Below are 24,791 nucleotides of genomic sequence, written 5' to 3' on the forward strand. Positions count from 1 at the left end.
GCTCTAAGCATGCTGCAGCTAATTCCTCTTTTCCTCAGCTTAGGGGCTACTGATCTTTTGTATACCAGACTCACAGCAGCTCCTGTTTCTACCCCCATCGTCCCTCTTATAGACATTGTCTGTTTTCAATTCAATGCAGTTTTCTCTGAAAAATACAAATCTTGTCATCCAGTGCTCAGAAACCTTCTAAAGCTTCTCACTGCACTCAGGAGAAAATCCAGGTGAAGTGGACCCCATCACCAGCCCCCTGACACCTAACATTGCCATTCTCTATGTCTCATTGGGTAGGCAGGTCTGTGCACAGAGGTCTCGGCACAGCTGTCAGCTGATAGAGGACTTTCCCGGCCAGTGGTTCTAAAGCAAGCGCCTGGACGCTTCCAAACTTGACACCTCATCTTAATTGGTTACACCAATTAATAATTAATGATTCATTTGTGCTCTTTTAAACCAATCCCATATAGAGTTGCCTGTGAATGTTTTTCTAATCAGAATGTTAGCGGCATGAATGACTTTAAGGCTACATCTTCAGCCCTTAAAGCACTGTCTGACTTCAAGAAGGGATGGATGGAAATTCTGCCTCTGTCGTGGTACAACACTCAGATAGGAAAGGAATGGATGCTTAAACAGCAGCCAAGGGGCTGGGAATGTGGCTCAGTGGGCTTGCCTGGCATGTGCAAGGCCCTGGGTCTCATATACGGTGCTGCAAACAGAAGCAGCAGCTAACGGAACAGTGACAAGAAAGGCTTTCTTCTCAGTGTGCCTGAGAAGTGGGGACATTGGAATATCAGTATGAATGCAGCTAAATGAAAGTGGATTTTAAAAGATGGCAACATTGCCTCCGGCTACGTGCTTGGGGGCTGGGGGAAATGAGTATCGGGAAGTTAAGCGTCTTGTCTTTATTACTTTAGTAAAAAGAAGTCTGCATCTACACTCAATTCCATCTTGTGCAAATACTCAGGTATCATATTTCTGCATTTGTCTAAGCTGCTATATCTAATAGGTTCTCAGCTCCTAAGTCCAGGGGTCTACCTATCTAGAGTAACAAAGCCTTATGCAATATCTGTCTGTCTGTCTAAAATATACATATTCACATACACATACTCATATATACACATATACGTATATAGGTAGATGATACAGAGATCTACTTTACAACCTGGCTACATTAGAGAAAGAAAACAATGGCATTTGAATAGCTTGGGGCACACACGAAGAACTCACATATCAAATCCAATAATAGTTCTTGAGAAAGCCACGAGTTCAGTATGATTTCTAAGATATAAAATGCTCGACTATGGAACCTCAACCTTCAGTCTCTGGTCCTCCCTTGAAGACATTGTGATACGTGAGAAGAGTAGGGGTGTCTGTGGTTCTTTTACTTGTTTGTTCTGCCAAGGGCAGGGTTAAGTAAAAGGAAGTCTGCATCTATACTCAGTTCCATTCTGCACTAATACTCAGATAGCGTATTTTGCGTGTGATAAGCTGGTTTATCTTCTAGGTTCTCTGTTCCCAAGCACTAGGCTCTGCTTGTCTAGAGTAACAAAGCCCTCACACTATATCCTTAACTCCTTGGATATAACAGATTCAATTTTTATATTTCGATATTTTGTATTTTAAAAAAGTAATATTCTTGCTAACTAGGAATTCTGGAGTAACAAAAAAAAATCCCTAAAAAATAATAAGGCATCAGTAGAGTCAAAGAGTGTTACTATTTCTGTGGGCTTTCCCTCTCATTTGGGGTTTTGCTGCTAAACAGATAAAATGTTAAAATAGTTTCAAGGTGACAGTTGTTTCTCAAGTTGGCATTGAATGATTTTCTTTGAAAGACACTGGATGTAAAAGGAACTTGTTCTGCAGCCCAGAGAGGATTCCTTCCTGCTGTGGCTTTGTTCTTTCCCACTTCCAGCTTCCAGTTTTAATATGAAAACCTGTGGGGTGGCACTGAAGAAATCCAAAAATACTTTTACTTATTTGTCGAACAAACCTTTAGGAACAGCGCAGTCCGTGTCTGTGGTTATTTTGGTGCTAGATTTACCTGTGAACATTTTCTCTCAAGGTTAGGTCTAGGTCTTTTCCACTAACATTCTAACCGTGCAGAGGTTTTAATTAAAATAAGGCTTAAACGGGGGCTACTTTGCCATCAATTTTCCGGTCCATTGATGATGGCTTATTGGATTTTTTACTCTAGGGTCTTAGAGTTTTCCCTTAATAAATAGTCTACAACATGGACACATCCCCTTTTCGTTTTGTTTCAAACTGAGACTTAATTCCCAAAGCAGCCACAGTTGCTTCCCCTCCCCCCTCCACTTTCTTCCCACCCCTCTTCTTCCTCCCACTCCCTTCTCCTTCTTCCTCCTCTTCTTTCTCTTCTAGCATATACCAAATTCAATTTTTGACTTTACAAATAAAATATTGAGATTCCGTCTACGAAAGTGATATTCGTGCCTTTCCCAATCCTGCCCCTCCCCAAGCCCTTCCTCCATCCACCTCTACTTCCTCTCAAATTTACCACTGCTCCTTTGATTATTATTGTTACATGTAATACACACACACACACACACACACACACACACACACACACACAGATGGAGGGAGGGAGAGGGAGAGAGGGGGGAGGGGAAGGAAGGGGGAAGGGGAGGGAGAGAAACTACTAAGCCACCATTTGGCTCCTCCTGCCTTCTGTTGATGTGTCTTCTCCCAAGAGAAATAACAAATGCTGTAAAATGACTGTGCGAGTGCAAGACAGTGCCTGGTTATAGACTAAAAGGGGCAGAGGTGGACCTCACTCTTCTCCAAATGAGGACTGGTAAACATGCAGAGTACTTTCTGCCAGGGCCTGAAATGATGCTGGTTGGACAGCTCCATCCTGGTGAGCTGAGAGCACTGGGTGAAGAGCCATTTCCCAGGCTGCCATCTCTCTGAATGCCTCTACCACTGTGAGGTTTTTCTTTTCTCCAAAACAAGGGGGTAATGAAAAGTCAGGTATTCTTTGCCAACTGGTAAACGGGGTTTCTTTGAAACCTCAGACGGAGGTTTGTGAATAACTCCTAGGGGTCATTGGAAGAATATTTCCCAGTCTTTCCCTGAAGCTGTGACTTCTCTTATGTACTGCACCTGATAATTACCTATGGCTTAAACAAAACCCTGCACTCTCTCCCGAGCTTGGAAGCAAGGGATAGCAGGGCTGAGCTCAGAAAGATTCTTTGAGTCTTTGGGGATTCTCAGTGTCCCTGGCTTGTGGCTGTTAGTCCTGTCTAGCTCAAATTTCATGAGGCCCCTGGCATTTGTGTATCAAATCTCCATGTCCCTGCCCTTCTCTTCTAAAGATCTTTGTGATTAGGATCTGGGCTCACTCAGACAGTCTAGGATAATCTCTTATCAGACTACATGATTTGACTCCGTCTACAGAGACTCTCTTCTGATGGATTAACCCTTCCGGGGTCCAGGGTTCGGGGCGGCTGTCCTTGGAAGGTCATTATTCAAGTCCTCTACACAAGAGCAAATCAGACATCACGTTTTCTACATAGTCTTTTATAAACATTTTATTTATTTTTATTTATTCACTTCACATCCTGCTAACTGCCCCCTCCCAGCCAACCCCTCCCACAATTTCTCCCCTCCCCTTCTCCTTCAAGTATGTGGGGGACCCCTGAGTACCCTCCCAACCCTGGCACTTCAAGTCTCTGAAAGGTTAGGATCTGCAGAGTTTTTTTTTTAAATTCAATTAAATAATAGTTCAAGCAAGCATGAACCTTTACTATAAATAGTAAGGTTGAGCGGGTTCAGAGTCCCTAGTACCCAGGCCTGAGATGGTCGGTGGCTCCTTGCTCCTGACCTGATTCCTGGCCTGGAACACAGTCCCATACACAGACAGGTCCTTTTTTTTCCCCAGAGTAAAATTCCAAAGGAAAAATCCCTATGTCTATTTTCAATAACATCTAACCTTACCCTAATCTCTTGTGGCTTTGGCTCCCTTGGTTTGATATTAACTAGAGATGAGATTTCATTTTAATAGCCAGTGGAGCTGAAATCAAAGTGCCAGCGTCCTTCTCGATTCTGTTTTGCCACCTCTGAGCTGCCAAACTATGCAAGATGGTGTTTACCAGGTTGCATGAACGATGGTGTTTACCAAGTTGCATTTTGAAGTTGCGATGGCACTGTACAAAAAGGCTATACCCACTGGAGATAAGCATAAATATAATTGCAGTCTGAACATTCTAGTTATTAGCATGTGATTATTGCTACATATTCCAAACCATCGGAACTGCTGCACCCCCTTCCCGCATCCGAGGATGCATTTCTCTTAGGCCACTGCAGTTTGTGCTGTAGCAGGTTGAACATCATGCTATGCTCTAGAACCCTGACATAGAAAATACAGACCCTTGTATTCTGGATGGCTTGCAATTCAAGATCCCAGCAAGAAATCAATGATGTCACTCACAAATGAAGTCTATGAGACAAATAATGCACCAGGAAGTATTATGAGGGTCAATGAAATCGACAGGGCTGAAATCAGAGAGGAATATTACCCTGATTAATCCTCTGGGAGAGGCGAAACCTTAAAGACTGGAACTAACCCTTATCACTCAATATAAGCCCAGGCAGGAACTCAGTGATGACTGTAATTTTCTGTGCCAACCTAGATAGGGTGAGAGTTGAGTAAAAGACCACTTGGACTAAGTATTACCTCACACTGGGAAAAGTAGATGAAGTAACACAGAGGGTGGGATCCTGGGCTTTTGAGTCCAATGTATTCTTGAATATGGCCTTTAAACTATTTTTATAATTTATTTTTATTTAATTATGTGGGTCCTCTAGAGTCTGCAGAGGCTCTCTGGGCAGGATCCCTTGGTTTTGGAGTTACAGGCAATTGTAAGCTACTTCGCAAGGGGTGCTAGGAAACAAATGTATATCCTGTGTAAGAACAATCCAGACCCTTAACCACCAAGTCATCTCTCCGTCTTAAAGGAAGATGGCTTTACTACACTAAGGGTATACATCCACCTCTACTTCCTCTCAACCTCACGACTGCTCCTTTATTACTGTTACATGTAACACACACACACACACACACACACACACACACACACGGGGAGGGAGGGAGGGAGAGGGGGTTTAAGGGGGAAGGGGGGTGAGGAAGGGGGGGGGAGTACTCAACAGCACGCTTCCTTGGTTTTAATCATGTGTTAGCACCATGCACAGGCTCTAATGGTAAATTAAGAATCAATGAATGCAAATGTATGTTATGCCTATGAAATGACCTGAGAGATAATAATTAGTGTGGTGGGGAGAGGCCATGATAGGATTTCTATAAAAGCATTTACCCAGATCATAGGAAAACCACAGAAACATAGCTTAGAGAAATGGGTAGGACAGGGTCATTGAGGTCTTCATTCTGGAACAAATCAAAGCTATTTTGTGTAGGGAAGGAGGGGCTAAACATGTGTTACTAAAGGATGCTCGGGTGGCATTGATACTAGATGGGGAGACACTGAAAGCATGGTACAGACCTCAGTGAAGGGGTGGGACATTTGATTAAAGGTCGGGCTTACTGGCACGCAGCAGGCAGGGCGGACCAGCAGCAAAGTGGGGCAGAATATAGACAATCACTTCCATAAGTGTACAATGTAGAGAAGGATGCCGCATGACATTTAGATAGGGAACTCACGCCAGGGACCAAATTAAATTGCGTTTTCATTTTAACTTAATTTAATTGCATTTAAAATACCTTTTGAAATACACGATTAGCAACATCAAATAAGCTGTCAGATCTGTAGTCTAAGAAGGAGAACTGTTATTCTAGATAAACTGATGTTAAACGGCTCATAGTTGGTTCCTGAAGTCCTAGGTGTGGAGGGATGTGTGCTGCTGGATAAAGAAGTGTCAGAAGAGAGGGACTCATTAGATAAATATCTGGAAAGTTCTAATGATGTAAGGGAAAGTAAAGTCAGCAAATCAGACTCTAATAACAGAGATGCGAGAGAGAACCCGGAAGAAAACCAAAACAGAAAAACAGGCGCTTCAAGAACCGGTGGCTAAGAGCTCAATGGTGCTTTTAATCCCAGTACTTGGGAAGCAGAGGCAGGCGAGTCTCTAAGTTCAAGGCCAGCTTGATCTACATAGTGAACTCTAGGACAGCCAGAGCTGTATGGTGAGACCCTGTCTCAACAAAAGAAAACAAAACAACAAAGAAAAAGAAGAAAAAAGAAAAGAAACAGTTGCCAAAAGACTGAAGTTTCATTGAGGACTGAATAGTGTCTAGAATGTAGCAATGGGTCACATTCCCTGACCAACAGGTGTAAAGACCGGCAGACAAAGGTATATATGAACAAATGGCAATGTTTCTAGATAATGAGGAAATAGGATGTGATGTGGGAAGAGTTATTAAGGACAGGTTTTTAAAATGGAATAGACATTTACGTGTGTCTAAAGTACTGGGAATGATCCACTGAATAGAGAAAGATCTAACAGAAGGGATGATCAAAGCTTCCATCTGTCTTTGCGCTACCGTAACAGAATGCCTGAGACTGGGGAATGTAAAATGAACAGAAATCTGTTGGTCCACAGTTCTGGGTGCTATAAAGGTTACCTTCAGGGAACCAGTGTCTCCTCAGTGCGTCTCCCCACGGTGGGAAGCAAAGAAAAGAAGAGCTAAGATTCCAGCCTCACTCACTCTCATAACGGCCACCAACACATTAGCTTCTGAAGAATTCTCATGACTTCTATGCCTCCAGGTGAAACTCCCCAAACGCTGCACTAGTACTAAATTTCCAATCTTGGGCTCACATAACCAACTGTGGCATAAGAGGAAGACAATTTGAAGTTTTACTACGTTTCTTTAAGGCTGTCACTTTAATTTTTTACAACCATGAAATGGGAGAAAATAATACCGACGGCTTTAGATTCGTCTAACCATTGGATATTACAGTGTTGGTAGAACGCTCAGTAAATTTGATGGCACACAATCCACATCGTAAACTGATATATAAAGTGATCCCAGAGTTAATGTTGTCTAATGCACATGAGCTACTCAAAAATAGGTACTAAAGGTAAACGGATATAACTCTAGCTTATGGAAATTGATTACCATAAACACGAGGGCGTTTGGTGCACATGACCGCTTATCGGGTTGCAGACACCCAGCACCTTCGATGCTCAGTGCTGCCGCTGTGTGGTGCTTGCTGCTATGTTGACGTTTGGGGCATTTGTGTTTGCAGGGGACTATTTTCCTGCCTGGAAATAAAGTCATTGAGCATCCGTGCAATGAAGAAAGTCCAGGAAAGTTCCTTTTTGAAGTGGTTCCAGGTAAGATACATTTTCTGTTTCGATTAAATTATCGCTGTCCTGTGTCCACGAAAGGGAAGCCATGTCAGGCTGGTTTGATCATCAGTTCTGTTGAAAATATGACTTTGAGAGGACAAGCATTAGCTTTTGGCTATCATTTACATAGACAATGATGACATATTTGCCCATGCGCGTGCGCGTGCACACACACACACACACACTCACGGCTTCAGAGAGATTCAGTTGCCCATGAGACTCTTGATTTGACCAGAATTGATCAAACTGTATTGTAGCGTGCTGTGCAAAGGGAGTCTTATTTTACAGGGATCCTGTGATGGAAACTTGACACAATGTTACTGGTCGAATGTGTTGCCAGAGGATTATCTGATAAATTCCCTTGCAAAACTTTCTTTTTGAATAAACCTTTTCTATTAAAAAAAAAAAAAACCCTCAATGGCCCAGCAAGCATTGTTACAGCTGTGTCTTCACAGTGCTCCCCAACAGCGGCTTGCACATGTTTGGCCTGTGGAACTGAGGATGTGTCTACCAGGGTATCCATGCTTAGTATCTGCAACATCTCTTCATGGTCTTTAGTTATCAGCTCCCGTCCACATTAGTGTATTTGAGCCGCATTTAATTCTTAGGATAGCCCCGGGATTGCTCTTCCAAGGCCGCGGTCTACATCACTGATCACTTCTTCAGCATCTCCTTATACTTGATAAAAAAGGGTTGAGAATGCAGATGCAGTGGTTGTTGTTGTTGTTGTTGTTGTTGTTGTTGTTGTTGTTGTTGTTGTTGTTTTTATGGAGTTGGACAATCCGGCTGATGTGATGTTGGTGCTGATTTCAATGCAGCGTAGGGTGGGTGTGTATTGATCTGTGTGTGTGTAATGTGTAATTTGTACCCATAATGCTGGTGTAAAAGCAGCCAATCAAACATGATTTCCCAGATTTATAATGGTCTGGGAATCTAAAGTGTGAGAGCATATTTTTCCCCCCTCAGTGGAAACAGCTGCAGCCCTGAGTTCATCAGGCTTGAGATGGAATCCATGACTAAATGTTAATTAATGCAGCTCAAGTGCAGAAAGGTTAGTCAGATGCGTTGTATTATTTGTTTTCCCCCAGGGAGAACACATTGTAAGAAACCTGACTCCTGCTTGCCCTATTAAAGTCCTTTTGTTCTTACTTCTCAGAGGAGTATCCCTTATGGAGCCTGATTCCAGATGTTGCAGAGGCTTTGAAGTATCCGTAGAGGAAATTTCTTTCCCTGTTTATTCTCTCACATCAGGGCCTGTTGGTTTTTAAACCACCATAGTACTAAGTGGATGGCTTTGGCTTTTTATCTCCAGGAATAAAGCTGGGAGTCTACCTACCCAGTCAGTCTACCGGCTATCCGTAGATCTCAGCTTATCAAGAAGTCTCTGATGTAGGATGGTGTGCTTGAGCCTGTGTTAGATGCTCTTTCCAATATGCTATGACCGGGGACATGCTTTACAGACAGTGCACATGCTGTAGGGCTTGTGACTTAGGCCACATTGAAGGTTATGTGATGAGAAGTCTGAAGCTGTCTTTTGTAAAAGGTGTCAGGAAATTCAGTCTCACTGATATGTTCTTAGTCCTTACAGTGAGCTCACAGCTCCATGGAGACAGGGTGCTGTCCAAATCCTCAAGGTGATACACAGAACCCTGTGAACGGAGAGTTATAATTCTGAATGGTTATAGAGTGCAGAGAGAATTGTACCAGTTGTGCTTTGAGAAGGAAGCGCGAAGTATCCAGGCAACAAAGAATCAAGTGTCTTTGTCACACACCTTAGTAAGTGGGCTTTCTGTCTGCCACCTTGGGGAAGAGTGGCATTTCCAGTCAAGTCCCTTAGTACCCAGTATAAGAATATGGAGATCTATTGCACATAGTTAACACAGATTTTTGCAAAATTAGGCTTATTTAAAAACAACAAGATATTTGGTGTGTTTTTTTCAGATGGGAATGACAATATAGTATTTTCTCAGATTTTTCCAATTGTGTTTTAATATGGAAATTGAGGGGTGAAGATGGAATGTTTTGATTAATCAGAAATTAAAGAAAGGAGGGATTGTTGATGTATGGCACTTTGTATGGTATACATATTACCAAAAATGAATTTTCATATATAGGTATATATTCACATAAATATATGAATATATTCATGTATATATGTGTGTGTGTATATATGTATATATATATATATTATATGAATGACAAGTCTGTATTCCACATCAGTTCTCTCTGTGATATTCTGAGTTGTTACTTTGAGAAACCCACCCTACACACTACACAAAAATGAATACAGACCCAACACACCTATCTTTATGGACAAAATGTCAAAGTGCAACTACCCAAGATGTGTGATTGAATATGAGGCCCTTAAGTAGTCGTCCGATCCCATTGATCATGATGATTACCAGTGAAGCTCCTGAGAGCCTCCAGCCAGCGCCTCCCTATTCATTCCAATACTATGAGCATACATGCACATTGTATGAGAGAAGTTTATCGTCACATGCCACATATGTCTTTATAATGTATTCCTACATAGGGAATTTTGGTTTAGTTTGTTCTTGCATTAATTTGAAATATCTAAAATTAAAAAAAAGTAAGAGAAGTCAACAATTTTTATCAGAATTTGGAAACTGGCATTTTTGTATATTACTAATTTATATTCATCTGCATATCATATCTCTACACAGATTTCAAACTTGTCAAAACCTAGCTGGGAAAACAATCTACCATGAATTAGTATAAATTTCTTAATAGATTTATTATCCATGAAATGAATTATCTTTTTGAACACTGCCACGAGTTACAACATCTCACTTTAATTTTTCCAATTTTCTCCACTTGCTTTAAAAAAAAAAAGAAAAAAAAAAGTCAGCCAATTTGGCAAATTTGAAGAATATATGGTCAGATGTGCCAAACTTTAGGCGGGAGTGAACATTCATGTCCAAGTACTAAGCTTTTGGGAAACGTGATTGAGAAAGGAATGTTGGCAGGTTTTTACTGTACAGTCTTTGAGGAAAGAGAATGGAGCTGGTCTCTGCTTCTTAAAATGTGTTTGGGCTGAGTTTCCCTTGTTTTGTTAACAAAATGAACAGAATGGTGAGTAGGGTAATGATGCACTGATTCTCTCAGATAACTTCTCAGGAGAGTAGAGAGAAAAGAGACTCGGGCTAATGATAGCCAAAGAGGAAAAGAAGTCTCTGCTCTCGGTCTAGCCCGGAAGCCTGCCTCTGGGCGCTTGCAACAGCCTCATCCAGCTGTGCCAGCTGTGATGCTGGTAGACTGCGCCTTGAATGCAACAATGTTGCACTGTTGCTGCTCTGTGAGGTCTCGGTTCTGGTTCTGTGACTCTGGTGGTTAAAGTGGAAGGGAATCCCAGTATGATTTTTTTTACTCCTCTGCCTTGGTCTCTGGATGCAGGATCCTGGTACACGGGTGCTGTTGCCGGAATACAACACTTCACATAGCCTGGCTTTTGTGCTCCTCTCCAAATTCTGATACCACCATGTGGGTGGATTCCATGTCTCTGGGATTGGCAATGCAGTCACATGATAGGCTACACCCATTGTGGACATGGTCCTTTTGGATGGAATACAAGAGGACTTATTGTCCAGTTGCTTTCTTTGTGAGTATTTAGCAACCAGCACATTCATGTTCCAAGTCTGCAAAGGGAGGGGAACGCAGGCTGTTGTCCTGTTCTCCAGGCCTTGCCTTTCTTGGTGGGTCACCAGCTGCAAAACCAGCAAAGCCAGTGCCAGCTTCAGATTTCATCTGGAGGCCTCAAGTTGGGAGGAGTAGGAAGATTTAACAATTTATAAGCTGTGCCCTTGTGCCTTCCTAACTTCCTAAGAAATGGTTATATTTATTTTCTGTGATGAGTGCTTTGTCTGCATCTATGTACGTGTGACATGTGTATGCCTGGTGCTCTTGGGGGCCAGACAATGCTAGATCTCCTGGAACTAGATTAAGAATGGTTGTAAGCTGCCATGTGAGTGCTGGGAACCAAAGTTGGGTCCTTTGCAAGAGTAGCAAGTGTTCCTTAGCACTGAGCCACCGCTCCATCCCAGCCTTCCTGACTTTCTATACATAGCGGCCAGTTTTGCCTATCCCTCAACAGTTTGTGCTTATAGATAAGCCACTCGGCAGGAAGCATGCACAGTTCCCTAGTCTTGCCTTGTCACAACTGTTGCAGGGCTCCAACTCTAACTTGCTTTCTGTCAGTGAGCTTGGAAGGTATGTGGCTCCGTACAGTATCCGTGGTCAGCCAGGGTCAGGTCTCGAACTTGATTCTGTTCATAAGCTCAGACGGCACGCAGCTCCATCCAGAACCACTGGTCTTTTCAACTTAGAATCTGGAGGTTTAGCAGCCCCGTTTTCTTCAAGCCTGAGGCCTTCAAGGCAACTCCAGGATAATGTGGAAGATAGATATTTTAATATATTTCAACCTATACACTTAAAGCAAGTTTCTGGGAAAGATCGTGATGGAGAGTAATCTTCAGATTCTGGCTGGGAGTGCTCTCTGGAGATGGCTGACTTGGGAGGAAATGGGAGTACAGGCTGGGATAGACAGAGCTGCTTCCTGCCACTGGAACTGAGGTCTTCTCTCAGCCTGCGGAGTTCTGAAGGTGGAAGGCCCCTCCTGGTTGTTCAAACAGAGGATCTGGATTTTATTTCCTAAGATCAATGCTTCCTGGATTATAGAAAAAGATACATCCAGGCGAGGTAATTTCCTGACGAGCTAGAGAACATTCCAGACTCTTTTGCAGTAATCATTTTGTTTAATCCCTATAAGTCCTTGATGGATGCATCCTTGATGGATGATTACCTCTGTTACATACATGAAGAAATTGGTGCCCAGAAAGGTGACTCTCAAGGGCGACACGCTGACACTAACTCCATCAATCAGAGTTTATAAATATGCCCAGGCATTCTTCTGTCTGTCCGTGTGCGAGTTTGTCTGTCTATGCGTGTGAATGGTATGCTGCTCATTCTCAGGCACAGTTTCGAGAGACCAAAATAAACGTGTATAAACGTATATAAACGTGTATAAAGGTAACTAGGAGAGTTTAAAGTGAGCCAGCGTTTATATTATGAGTTTATTAGAATCTGGACCATATTTTCCAGAAGCCATGTATGTGGAGTTACTTGTTTTGATCTGAAATAGATAAACAGGGATCTTTCCTCAGCTCAGAAGGAAAGGTGAGGTGAGAGTAGGCATTTTAATCTACTTGAAACTATTTACACATTTAAATGCATCGTGAAAATGAACACTAAGTTTCCCAGTTACAAACCTAATGCAAGCATCTCTGAGGTCACAGCACAGTGTCAGGATGACGTGGAATTAAAACACACTTGCCAGGCGTGGTCTTACCTGTTAGGAATGTCACCATGTTAATGTCCTGTGAGACCCCCAAAGCCCAGGGCTCTTCCTTAGACAACACACTATGAGGGAACTGCTCTCAGACTCTTTCCACACACCCTGTAGACACTTGGTAAAACGTATGCCCATTATCTAGCCATCAAGAAACATGTATGATATGAGACCATGCTGGGAGTCAGTTTCCCAGCCAAGCACAGATCCATTACGGATCCCAAAGGCGATTGCCAGCCTCCCAGACTCTCACCTCCCCATCGAGGATCAGTTCCCAGAGGCTGTCTTACCTGGTCCTTGTCCAAAGAGAGAAAAGAAGATGTGGACACAGGAGAAAACGGGAGGAGGAATAAAGAAATTGTTCCAGAAACAGAAAGGCCAGTGTGATCCATCTGAGGTGAGGTTCAGTTAAAATCCTTCGGGAAGAGAACAACTTACCATTTACCTCACCTTTCATCGCAGCCATGCTAATTATTTCCAATACCCTCTCTCGAGCATGTGAGGCCTTCAAACTTATGATAACAATATATATTAGTCCTAACTACTTTCTCAGATTTCATAGGAGCTAAGTGAAAAGCTAGCAGGCATCGGTATTCAGAAAATAGAATGCACTACAGCCCCCTCGTTCTTTCTTTTCCTTTCTTTTTTAACTAAATATGTGTCTAATTATGCAGACTTTTGACTCTGTAAACATACCCTTCAGTCATGCACATGGTTTAAATCCAGCCCCAAAGACTTTGTTAATCACTATAATCTCGGTCTTTCAATTGCTGTTTCTGTGTTTAGATGTTTACTTCCCTCCACTTCCTGTCCCGTCCTGTACCATGCTCACCTAAACACGATCAGTTTTCCACTGTTTCTTGTGAAACAGGCTAGTGTGAGAAGTGCTGTCAATCAGACCTGAGCTCCCTGGATTGATTGGTCTCCTCCCCCTCCCACAATGTGAATCTCCTTGGCTGTATGTCACACATGTACAAGACGACGTTTTCTCGGTAGAACATTTCATAGGTCTGGAGTCTGGAAACATTTTTCTTCACCGGTTCGTATCTGCTCAGACAGTCAGTACAGCTGTGCTATGTTACAAGCCAACCGAGGAACAAATACTTCTGACAGATGTTCATGGGTGTCTCTGGGAGAGAAAATGCTTGGCTAATGTTCTGGTTTAGGAAGGTAATTACGCAATATCGCCAATGGAAGTTTACCAGTGATGTCTGTGTTTGTGACTCCTGGGTTGAACACGTGATATCATTTGGTATATTAACATCCTATCATTTCAAAAGGGAAGTCATAGGCTGGGAGGATGATGGCTTGGTGATTAAGAGGCTTGGCTGTTCCTCCAAGGACCAAGTTTGGTTCCCAGCACTCATTTTCCGTGGCTCACAACCACCAGTAACTCAAACACCAGGGGAATGCAATGCCTCTGCCTTCGTGGGTACCCTACATGTACCTGCACATGCTCATACACAGACACACACATATGCATAATTAAAGATAGAATAAAATTTAAAAAGCAAGTCAGCATTTGTTGTATATTTTACATGTAAATATGGGGATACTTTTGGTTTTATTTTAATTGTGTGCCTTTATGTGTGTGTGCGTGCATGACTTCAGTGTCTGCAGAAAACAGAGAGGGCATTGGATCCTCTGGAACGGCAGTTACAAGCAAGCAGTTGTGAGCTGCGGGATAAATGCTGAGAACTGAACTTGGTTCGGCAAGAGCAGGGTATGTTCTTAACCTCGGAGCAATCTCTCTAGTGCTCCAGGGAAACTCTCAGTAAGTGGTTTAATGTAAGATGCGGTCATTGTCTTGATTTCAGTATGCTGCAGAGGCATCTGCTTGGACAATAGGGGCTGTGTCTTCAACTCGCCCCTCCCCTTTCAGCTTAGAACTATATTAAAATCCACTCGGTTGCATTTGTCACTGACTGAGCAGCGGCAGTGACCATCTGTCTGCTGAGTTCTGTAGGCAGCACAGCAGTCTTCCGGGAATGTGCAGACCGTCTAGAGAGCAGGAGTAGGAGTTGTTTCTTGCAGTGTAAAAGCTGAATGTTCGCAAGTGCTCAGAACATGAAGTCAATACATTGTTTCAATCTTCATGCAGGCTGCCCTACATTCTTCTCTTTAGAACAAGTTTGCAGGATTTTGTTTTGCTTCCCAGTTCTCTTCCTACATAAAATACTTTGCAGTGTGATTTTGGAGGGGGGTATTTGCGCTGCACAAAGACTGCTTTAGATGCCTTCTCATGCTCGATATTCTTGCTTGCGTCATTTGAACGAGCAGGTGATTGTAGCTTTTATGAACTGTGTGTGTATGTAGCCTCTCCAGAGACATGTCTACAGGGAGTATGTTTCTACACTGTGGTCATGCTGCTCCAGTTCCCATCACCGTGTGATCAAGGATCAGTCAACATTTTCTGGAAAGAACCAGAGAGTTAATACCACAGGTTTTTCAGACCACGGGGTCTCTGTCCCTACTGCTCTGTTCTGCTGTAGTGATATAAGTTGAGTGTGGCTGGCCAGGCCCCAATATAGCTTTGTTCATCCACTTTTAAATGTAGCCTCAGACAATGTAGATGCCAGGAACTGGTATCGCATCCCATGCTCAGAAAGCTCAGGCAGGAGGATTGCCTTAAGTTTGAGACCACTTCGTGATGCATGTGAAATCCAGACCTGTCTGGGCTACAGTGAGACCTTGTCTTGAAAACCAAAGTAGAAAGCCAAGAAGGTGCCTCAGTTGGTAAAGTGCTTTCTGGTGAGCTCTAAGACCCGAATCTCCAGCATTTACATACACAGCAAAGCATGGCACTCTGCCAGGAACCCCAGTTCTGGGAAGACAGATCCCTGGGGCCCACTGGCTGGCCAGCCTGGACTACTTGGCAAGGTCATACCTGCAAGAAATGCTGTTTCAAAAAACAGGGAGACAGGTCCTCTGAGGAATCATATCGAAAGTTGATCTCTGCCCTCCATATGAATGTGTAGACATGTTCTTATGCAATCTCTTCCCACAGGAACGTGTGTGTGTGTGTGTGTGTGTGTGTGTAAACACATAGACAGATACACAGTCACACAGAGAAGAGAAAGAAATGAGAGAGAAGGGGAGGGGAGGAGAGAGGGAAGGAGGGAAAGAAGGAGAAGAAGGGAGAGAGAAAATTGATTGCAAAAGGATTGCTATTAGTTTGAGGCCAGCCTAACTATTCTACGTTGTATTCTAGGCCAGCCTCGGCTACATTATGAGACACTGTTTTAAACCAACCAAGCAAAAATGAATAAAATAAATAATTTAATTTAAAGGAACTATTATTTCTCTCTTGGTTTCTTTTCTAAACACTTAAAAATGTGAAATATGGACAGAAGGCCTACTGTAGCCCACAGGGCACAGTTTTCTCATCCCTGAGCCAAATGAAAAAAAAAAGAAGAAGAAAGAAAGAAAAAGCCAAGAGCTATAAAAAGCACGTGGAAGACACTAATAGAAATGCTCTTCACTGGCGACACCAGAGCTAGGATTAGACTTCAGAGACAGCCTGTCTAGGCACAGCATTGCCCCTGCCATGCCCATGGTTGGGAGAGTGACCGTCAACACTTTTATTTAGAACAGCCATCTCTGAATAACATATCAAACTACCACGATGAACCTGAAAATATCAGTGGCCGAAAGGAGTCTGTCTCAGCCTTGACCCAGCTCCTCCCGAACTAACTGTACCTCCCGACCAGCACTGAACTCTGTGTGACTTAACATGGCGATGGCCATTGACTGGATGCCATTAGAAGCTATTTCCCCATGCTATGTTCAGTCCACTAATGTTCAGGCAGTGATTCATGTGTATTCTGATCTGGAAGCATCCGTAAGGTTAAGTCAGATGGAAATCTCTTCTAAGCTGTCATTTTTACGTATACATTAGTATCTTTTTTTTTTTTTTTTTTGGTTTGTTTTTTTTTTTTTTTCCGGAGCTGGGGATCGAACCCAGGGCCTTGCGCCTTCCTAGGCAAGCACTCTACCACTGAGCTAAATCCCCAACCCCATACATTAGTATCTTACAGTGCTTAGTATCTCTCGTAAAATAATAGTGTAGCCTCTTATGGACAAATCAAATAAAATTAAGAAACTCCTCTTCTAAGGCGTTCCTTCCGATCGCCACTAGCTATCAAGCTTCCCCTTCCCACCCCTGACCCCACCAAGGTTCCTTTAACACCAGCATGGGAAACACTTCTAGCCTATTCATAGTTAACGCTTGCTAAAATTACATGCACATATATGTACCCTTCGGGTCTTGTGCTAATATATGTCAGGCTTCGAAGACAGTGGTTTATTTGACATGATGATGTCACTATCATTTCCCTCGCTGGCAATTAGTGGTTCCTACTCGAATTCCCTGTGCTTCACACCCACCTGGGCCCACAGGCCAGCATGTGCTGCAGACTTCTCCCACCAGCAAGAACACAGAGCGATGTGTTCTCTAGGTCCGACAGAAGCCAAATAGCTGTGAGTTCGAGAAAAAAAAAATGGGGACAGCAAGAAGGAATTAAGTTAGATGTGGTAAAACTAGTGTCAACCCAAACCATAACTTCTCCCTCCTGTCTCCAGTATTGACATTTGCTGAAGTTTTATTCTCTCCTCTCCATGGCACTTATAGAGATGAGAGGTGATGCCTGCTGTCCCCAACACTTAGTAGAATGCCATCACATTGGACACAGTCAATGTATGTCTGCCGCTCTAATGAGCAGATGTGACCTTGGTTTTTTGTTTTTTTGTTTTTTGTTTTTTGTTTCTGTTTTTTTTTTTTAATGATGTACTGACTGTACTGGTCTGATCAAAATTAGGACCTTTCAAGTCTGAGTTTTTAAATTGGATCATAGATGCTTTCCCCACCACCCTAGGACACTAGAGACTCAAGAAACTCATTAATTTTCCGTACTGTGTACTCTTTTTCTCTTTAAAATCTAGTCCCCCTGGCCTCATCCCTCAGTCCATCGCTGATAAAAAAAAAAAAAAAAAGCCAACCATGCCATTTATTGCCTCGGTGACAGACACTATTTGTTAATGAGTTATTTGCCAGAATAATTGTATTTTCCTTGCTCATTGTTCTTTATGGCATGGTTTTAATTATGCAGGCTCAGGCTGTTTGAGCTCACCTGCCTCTTTTCATGCAGTAATAGAAAAGGAATTGAACAAGGCCGAGAACACAGTGAAGACCCAAACAAACACCAGAGCTGCTATTTGAATGGAGTTCCTGGGGCGGTTCTCTCCTAGGGCTGAGCATCTCTAAGCGGCTTAGCTGGAACAGAATCGTGTTCGAATGAGGTGGTGGCTGGTGGAGAGAGCAGCCAGTGATTTAAAGAAGGCATACCTCTCTCGGGAAATAAATATTTGAGAAGAAACGGGTATGCGGCAAGCAGCTGCTGAGAAGTCTGGAAGAATAGCTGCAGGGACATTGCAAATCACTGGTTCCAGCCATCTTTGAAGGCCCGTGGCATCCATTCTCGAAGGGCCAAAAGCCTGGCCCACTATCGTCTTGAGAGGTTGTATGCACCCAACAATGTGTGCTCCTTCCCCTCGACATCCCTCCACACGGCTAAGACTACTGGCAGCTGAAGTTGAAAGCCTCCAAACACTTGTGAGGACCCCGATTGTATTTTATAATGTGGCTTCGTCCCCATGTTTGCTTTAGGTAGATGTGGGTAGGGAAAGCCGATTGTGCTTGACCTACCAGAGAGTTATCAGAGGAAGAATATGGAAGGAACTTGGTTGTCTAAGGAGGCTCCCGAGGCTCCCTGGAGGCCAGTGTAGGAGGGGGTGAGGAGTGTCTCATCAGAAGGATCAGTGATGAACCCGTACCTCAAAGACTGGGGAAGATGAAAACAGGAGCACCGAGCTCTTAGGAGAAAGGTCCTGTGGCTCCCTGCACTAAGTCCTGGTGTGGGGACTAAATAGTGTTTCACTGGGCCTTAAATCTGGCGGGACTTAGATTACAGAAGAGCAACAAAGCCTTCCCAGGGCGGCAGGGGTGCGGCTGGGATTTAAAAGTCGTTCTGGATTTTGACTTGATAGCTACGATGTCAAGAATTCCGGGCAGAGAAAATCCTGGCAAACAGAAGAAGGCCGGAAATGATACGCGCGCGCCACAAAGCACGAGAAGCGTTTCTCGGGATCTGCCCCCTTGGTCAGCACAGGTTGTAGAACAGCCTGGTGTGTATCTATGACGAGGAAGAGCTGGGGTGGGGGTGGGGAGTGGTGAAGAGTACACGGGACATTCATTACCTTCCTAAAGCTTTCAGACAATTCATGTACGTTCTAAACAAGAGAACTGTATTTTCTTGGAATTCTGGAGGCAGACACACAATATCAAGGAGGTGCCAGGGCTGTCCCTTCTCGGTATCTGCCCTCGGATTGGTCCTTTCTTGGTATCTATGGTAGGATTGGTCCCTTCAGCAGTATCTGCCTTTGGATTGGTCCCTTCTTCAGTATCTATCCTTGGATTGGTCACTTGTGCCAGTATCTGTCCTTGGATTGGCCCCTTCTCAGTATCTGTCCTTTGATTGGTCCCTTCTTAGTATCTGTCCTTGGATTGGTGTCTTCTGCGGTATTTGTCCTTGGGTTGGTTCCTTCCTCAGTATCTGTCCTTGGATTGGACAGCCACCATCTCTGTAGCACTGTGTCTTCACGGGATCTTGTTTCTGTGCCTTTTGGTGTCCTGATTTCTTATGAGGACGCAAGAACACTGGATTAACATCAACCCACACTGACACATTTAACTTAATGACCTCTTCAAAGACCTTACTTTCAAATTTAGGAAGCCAGAAGGTCTTTAAACCTGAAGTACTCCATTGTTTATTCGCAGGAAACACACCTCAACCCAGACTAGAATACTCAGCCTATGCTGTCAGGGGGAGATAGGGCCCGAGTGCCCTTCTAGAGGTTCTTCGCCTACTGAGCCCAGTCCTTAGACATGCGTGCTTTGTGCTGTGGCTTAGAACCCACCTGCCTCCCCCAACACCATAAAGACCGTGCCAGTAGGATGTGCCATGGATCGGTCTACAGGAAAAATACCTGTCTTAGATACATACTTTTTCTTTCCTGAAAAATGACCTCAGGTTTAAATATTTTTCAAGTTTTATTCATAATTTTTTTTTCATTTTATTTTTAACATTCTGCCTACAAGAAATAGAACAGACAACCAACCGTTAGTTTTCCTGCTGTTTTAGTCTTTTCCTTCTGTTTAGACAGGACTGATTTCGTTTGGGAACAAATCCCTCTTTCGAGTGGCACCCAGTGCATTAAACGCCTCTGTGCTGGGTTTAGTCAGCAACAATCAAAGGGCAGAAGAGCTTCCCTCCATCTTACCGGGTGATCCAAGCCTTCTTGTCTGACTTGTCAGAGGATCAACACAGGCAATTAAGGCGTCTGGAAAACAATTTGTGAAGGGCATGTCCTGGTGTGGGGCTCATTTCGTAGGTGCCAATCCCGCCGTCTTCCTCGTGAGTCATTATTCCTGATGTGTCACTTGCTTACGGGAGTCACAGAGAGATAATGACTAGGTCGTGCTTAGAGGCTGTTTGGGGCTGATCTGTTGGCTGTGATTTATCATAATGGGCTTTTGTGATTGAAAGATAAATGCCTCATTTCACGGAGGCAAATCAATTATTATTTCAATAGTTTACTTATTGAGTGTTTTGTTTGTGGCTCCCACATAATTGCACGAACCTACTAAATTTCATGCATATCCCTCAACTTCAGTACTGTATAGGCAAAGCTACTTGCATTTCCCATACGATCCCCCTTCTCCTCTATTCCAGCTGAGAATCTGCCCTGTCTCCCTGCCTTGCCCGCTCTTCTTTCTTTCTGAAATCCATTTATTCTTATCTTTCCAGAACTGTGCTCTACGCATGTCTTATATTTATGTAGCCTTGACCTCTATGCTTCATTATTCCCATAAGCAATTATATTGAAACGCAAATTAGTTGCAACCCCATAGAAAGAACAATATCAACCAACCAGACCACCCAGGACTCCCAGGCCACCAACCAAAGAGTAAACACGGAGGGACCCATGGCTACAGCCCCATGTATAGCAGAGGATGGCCTTGTCAGAGGCATCAGTAGGAGGAGAGGTTCTCTGAAGGTTCAATGCCCCAGGGTAAGGCGATGCTAGAGCGATGAGGCAGGAGTGGTTGGGTAAGTGAGTGGGTGAGCACCCTCATAGAGGCAAAGGGGAAGGGGAATGGGATGGGGGATTATGAAGGAGAAACTGGGAATGGGGACATTTGAAATGCAAATGAATAAAAGGGTTAATAAATAAAAAGAAAAGCAAATTAATCTCATGCATCTTAATGTTTAAAGCAACGTGCGTTTGGTAATCTGTCTAATTAATGCTGGGCCACTGACTCTTCACCTCCCTTCTCTCAGTAACCATCAGCTTAGTTCTCTCTCCTTGCACAAGCATTCGTTACCCCTTTTGCAGCTCATGCCCGTGCTTCAATCCATTTCAGTTCCCCAAGAAGACTCTTTCTTACCTATGTCGTTGGTACGAGCGAGTGTTTCTGGGTGAAGTTACCGTTTGGGGTTCTGGTAAGATCCGCCCGTGGCCATGGCTTGGCAGAGCTGACAACTCCCTGTTTCTCAGTCCATAGCCTTCACTTCCATTGGCTCCAGGACACCGCACCTTCTTCTGCTTGTTTATGTCTGACGTTGGGGAATGTTACCACTAGGAATTATCAGATGGCACAGTGTTTGCGGATGCCTGCAAGTCAGTGTCACTCAAAGGGTGAGGATCCTTCTGCATTATTCCCATGAGTTTCCATCCACTTGTCTAGCTTCTCTCTGTGTTATGACAGGAGTGCCTTTAAATCCAGTGTTCTCCCAAACAACTGAAGTTTTCTACCCATGCTTCTATCCACTATCACCAGAGTGGCCTCTTCTAGATGTGACCTCACTAGGAAATCTGGCCTTGAGTTCCAGATGCACCTGCCCCAGCCTCTGTGGAGCTGGAAGCACAGACGTGAGTACAAACACTCTCAGTAGGGAGTTGTTTATATATTCCCTTAGGTTTGTACGGAAAGCAGAGAGTTCTCATATGCAAAGTAAGATTTCATATTCAGATAGGATCCTCATCTGCAAACAAACAGGCAGGAGGGATGACTTTGCAGTTAAGAGGACTTAACTGCTCTCAAAGAGGACCCAGATTAGATTCCCATGTGATGTCTCACAACCTTCTGTGACTCCGGTTCCAGGGGACCTGATGCTCTCTGCTGGCCCCCATGAGCACCAGCACCTGTGTGTTTCACAGACATATGTGTAGGCAGAATGCCTATACAAATAAAACTAACTTTTTAAATGTCCGGTTAGGAAGCCCCCGTATAAGCTATCTCTGCTGTATTTCACTCTTCTCCCTGGCTCTCACGTCTATGGCCACAGCTCTCAGTTTCTAAGATAGCGGTGCTCTCCTCGTGTCTGGAGCCTTTGCGTATCCCTCTCCTTGCTTTAGACTGGCTGCTTCCCATCTAGGAGGAGAAGGCCAGCTGGAGCTCATCTCTCTGACCGACCGCAATGGTACCTCTGATTTGTTTTATCATTTATGTTATGTAAGTTGTCTGTCTGTGTGCATGTATGTATCTGTGTGCATGTATGTATCTGTGTATCTGTGTCTATGTGTGTATCTGTGTCTGTGTGCATGTATGTATCTGTGTGTGCATACGTGTCTGTGTGTGTAGGCATGTCTATATGTCTGTGACTCTGTGTGTGTGTGTGTGTGTGTCTGTGCCTGTGTCTGTGTCTGTATCTTTGTCTGTGTCTGTGTCTGTGTGTCTGTGCTGTGTATCTGTCTGTGTGTGCATGTCTGTGTGTTTGTGTTTTACACTGTGTGTGATTATCTGTGCATGTGTTTGTATATCTGTATTTGTCTGTGTGTCTGTGCCTCTTCTCTCTCTCTCTCTCTCTCTCTCTCCCTCCCTCCCTCCCTCCCTCCCTCCCTCCCTCCCTCTCCTTCTTCCTCTCTGTGTGTCTGTATCTATGGGTCTGTGTATCTCTCCGTATGTCTATGTCCGTGTTTGTGCTTGTATAGAAAGGTGCTTGTAGAGGCCAGAAAAGGTCATTGGGTCCCCTGGAGCTGAAACTACAGCTGGCTGTAAGATAGTCAATACGGGCGCTAGAAACCAATCCCCAGTCCTCTACAAGAGCAGTGAGTATGGTTAATCGCCGAGCCATCTTTCCAGGCCTAAAGAAGCACAGACAAGGCCTGGAGAGATGGCCCAGTGATTAACCAAGGCTCCCGGTGTCTCCATCTACTTTGAAAGCCTATAGCCTTTGTCGTTTGTCTCTGTCAACACGAATGCTAAGATCCAGAGGAACTGGGAAGAAGATTTGCTCACCATTGCGTTTCTGGCACAGTAAACTACCTAAGGACATGTACTTAGGAAGGAAAAGACGGAGACAGAATGACATGTGGGAATGGAAAATAACCAAGAAACTAGGGAATGGTAGGTAACCAGAAGCCCTGAGTACTCCAGTAACTTGGTAATTCATTTTGACCCTACATTTGAGTTCTTTCGCTAACCATATAGTTAGAATCGGGGATACACAGAACTGGGCATGGTGCTGCTGCCTGTGATTAGGAAGGCAATGCAGAAGACTGCAGGAACATGGTGAGGTCTTTCTCACAAATAAAGGTCTGTAAAACAGACCATATAAGCCAAGTCCCTTTCCTTACAGGACCAATGCTTAACATCTGAATGAACATCTGGAAGGACAGTCTCTCCCCAGACATTTTGATAAACTGGTAACTCTCATGTTGGGGGTGTCTGACACTATTAGGATGAGCAGGTAGGAAAGGTGGCGCTCTCCCTGGGCAAGGCAGCATTGCAGGTTAGGTGATGTGTGTGTGTGACTCGATGTCACCCAAATGAGGAAGGCTGTCTCTATAAATGAGTCCCGGAGCCTCCCTCCACCTCTGCGTCTCTCTCCTCAACTGACCTCCCAGAAAGCAGCGCTAGTTGTTTCTGACGCCCTGAGCCCTACCTCCCACCCCACCCCGTGATGAGTGTGACTCATTTTGTCTTTCCTATCCTTTTCCCTCTGTCGATGTGTGAAGAGTCAGTGGGTGTGAAACCACTCGATGAAAAGAAATGAGATGATTGGTATCCCGGTGTTAAAATACGAATTTCTTTCGTCAGACTCCATTTACTTCCTTTGTTATGTGATGGAACATAGGACTCCTCTCCTCACTCAGGAAGGTCTAGTATCCAGCGTTAAGTCCTCCTGCCCTGCTTGGTTCGTCGGCTACCCGTTGGCTCCTAGCGCATTGACTTGGGGCCTCCTATAAAATGAATGGCTCCTTCTGCACTTAACGGCTGCTGCCAGCGGCACTGCATTCTTTGTCCAGGCCACCAAGCCTCCAGGGCATCATGAGTGCTGCTGCTGAGCCGTACGTAGCACGTAGCAGGTCTAGCTCTGTGCTCTGTGCGGTGACCAGTGATTCAGTTACAAGCTAGGACCAGGTACAGCGTAGCTCGGGATGCTACACAGCTAAAAATGTTACTTCCCATCAAGGGAAATTACTTGGAGATGCAAGGAGATGTTAATACAGCAGCCATGTGGGTCCTACGCCTTATATGGACTCTGATTGCCGTAGCATATACAAATTTTCCCTCATCTCCAAGTTCCTTTTTCTGAGAACAGGGAAGAGGGCAGACTCTTGGTATCTGCTAGCAGTGCAAAGAAATTATACTGGAAGGGTCAGCGGAGAGGGCTCGTGATGAAGGAAAGAAGAATGGCTTGCACGCACAGCTTGGCTTCCCATACATAAGAGAATGATGGCTGTGTGGATAACCTGTGTGTCAAGTTGAGCTGAGGCTCCAGAAACACGATATGTCACCGAAGCAAGGGACAGAGCCGCCTACCCTTCGGGCAAAACAGATTTCAAGGAGTCCTTGGCCAAATAAATATTGGGGAGTACTTTCTAAGAGTTACCTGATAAAATAAAGTTTTATCTTTAGCTGCAAAAGACGAAAGTCTAGTAGGAGTGTGGGATTGTTTTCTGCACATCCGATCAGGGTTTAAACATGTCTCCTGTGATGTGAGCTAGACTGTCTACTTTTGGAAGGGCAACTTGCTTGAAA

At 44.0% G+C, this 24,791-nt stretch overlaps 1 protein-coding gene across 1 annotated transcript in view; it reads left to right on the forward strand.

Moving 5' to 3' along the window:
* Window positions 1–7,234: 7,234 nt before the first annotated feature.
* The window catches only part of Arhgap24 (Rho GTPase activating protein 24), a 212,748-nt gene continuing 195,191 nt past the window's right edge, over window positions 7,235–24,791 (forward strand). Inside the window, exon 1 of the mRNA XM_032916295.1 lies at window positions 7,235–7,305. The gene's annotated coding sequence lies outside the window, so the exon portion shown is untranslated. The remainder of the gene's footprint in view (window positions 7,306–24,791) is intronic.

This window comes from Rattus rattus, chromosome 11 (assembly GCF_011064425.1).
Source record: "Rattus rattus isolate New Zealand chromosome 11, Rrattus_CSIRO_v1, whole genome shotgun sequence".
Lineage (NCBI taxonomy): Eukaryota > Metazoa > Chordata > Mammalia > Rodentia > Muridae > Rattus > Rattus rattus.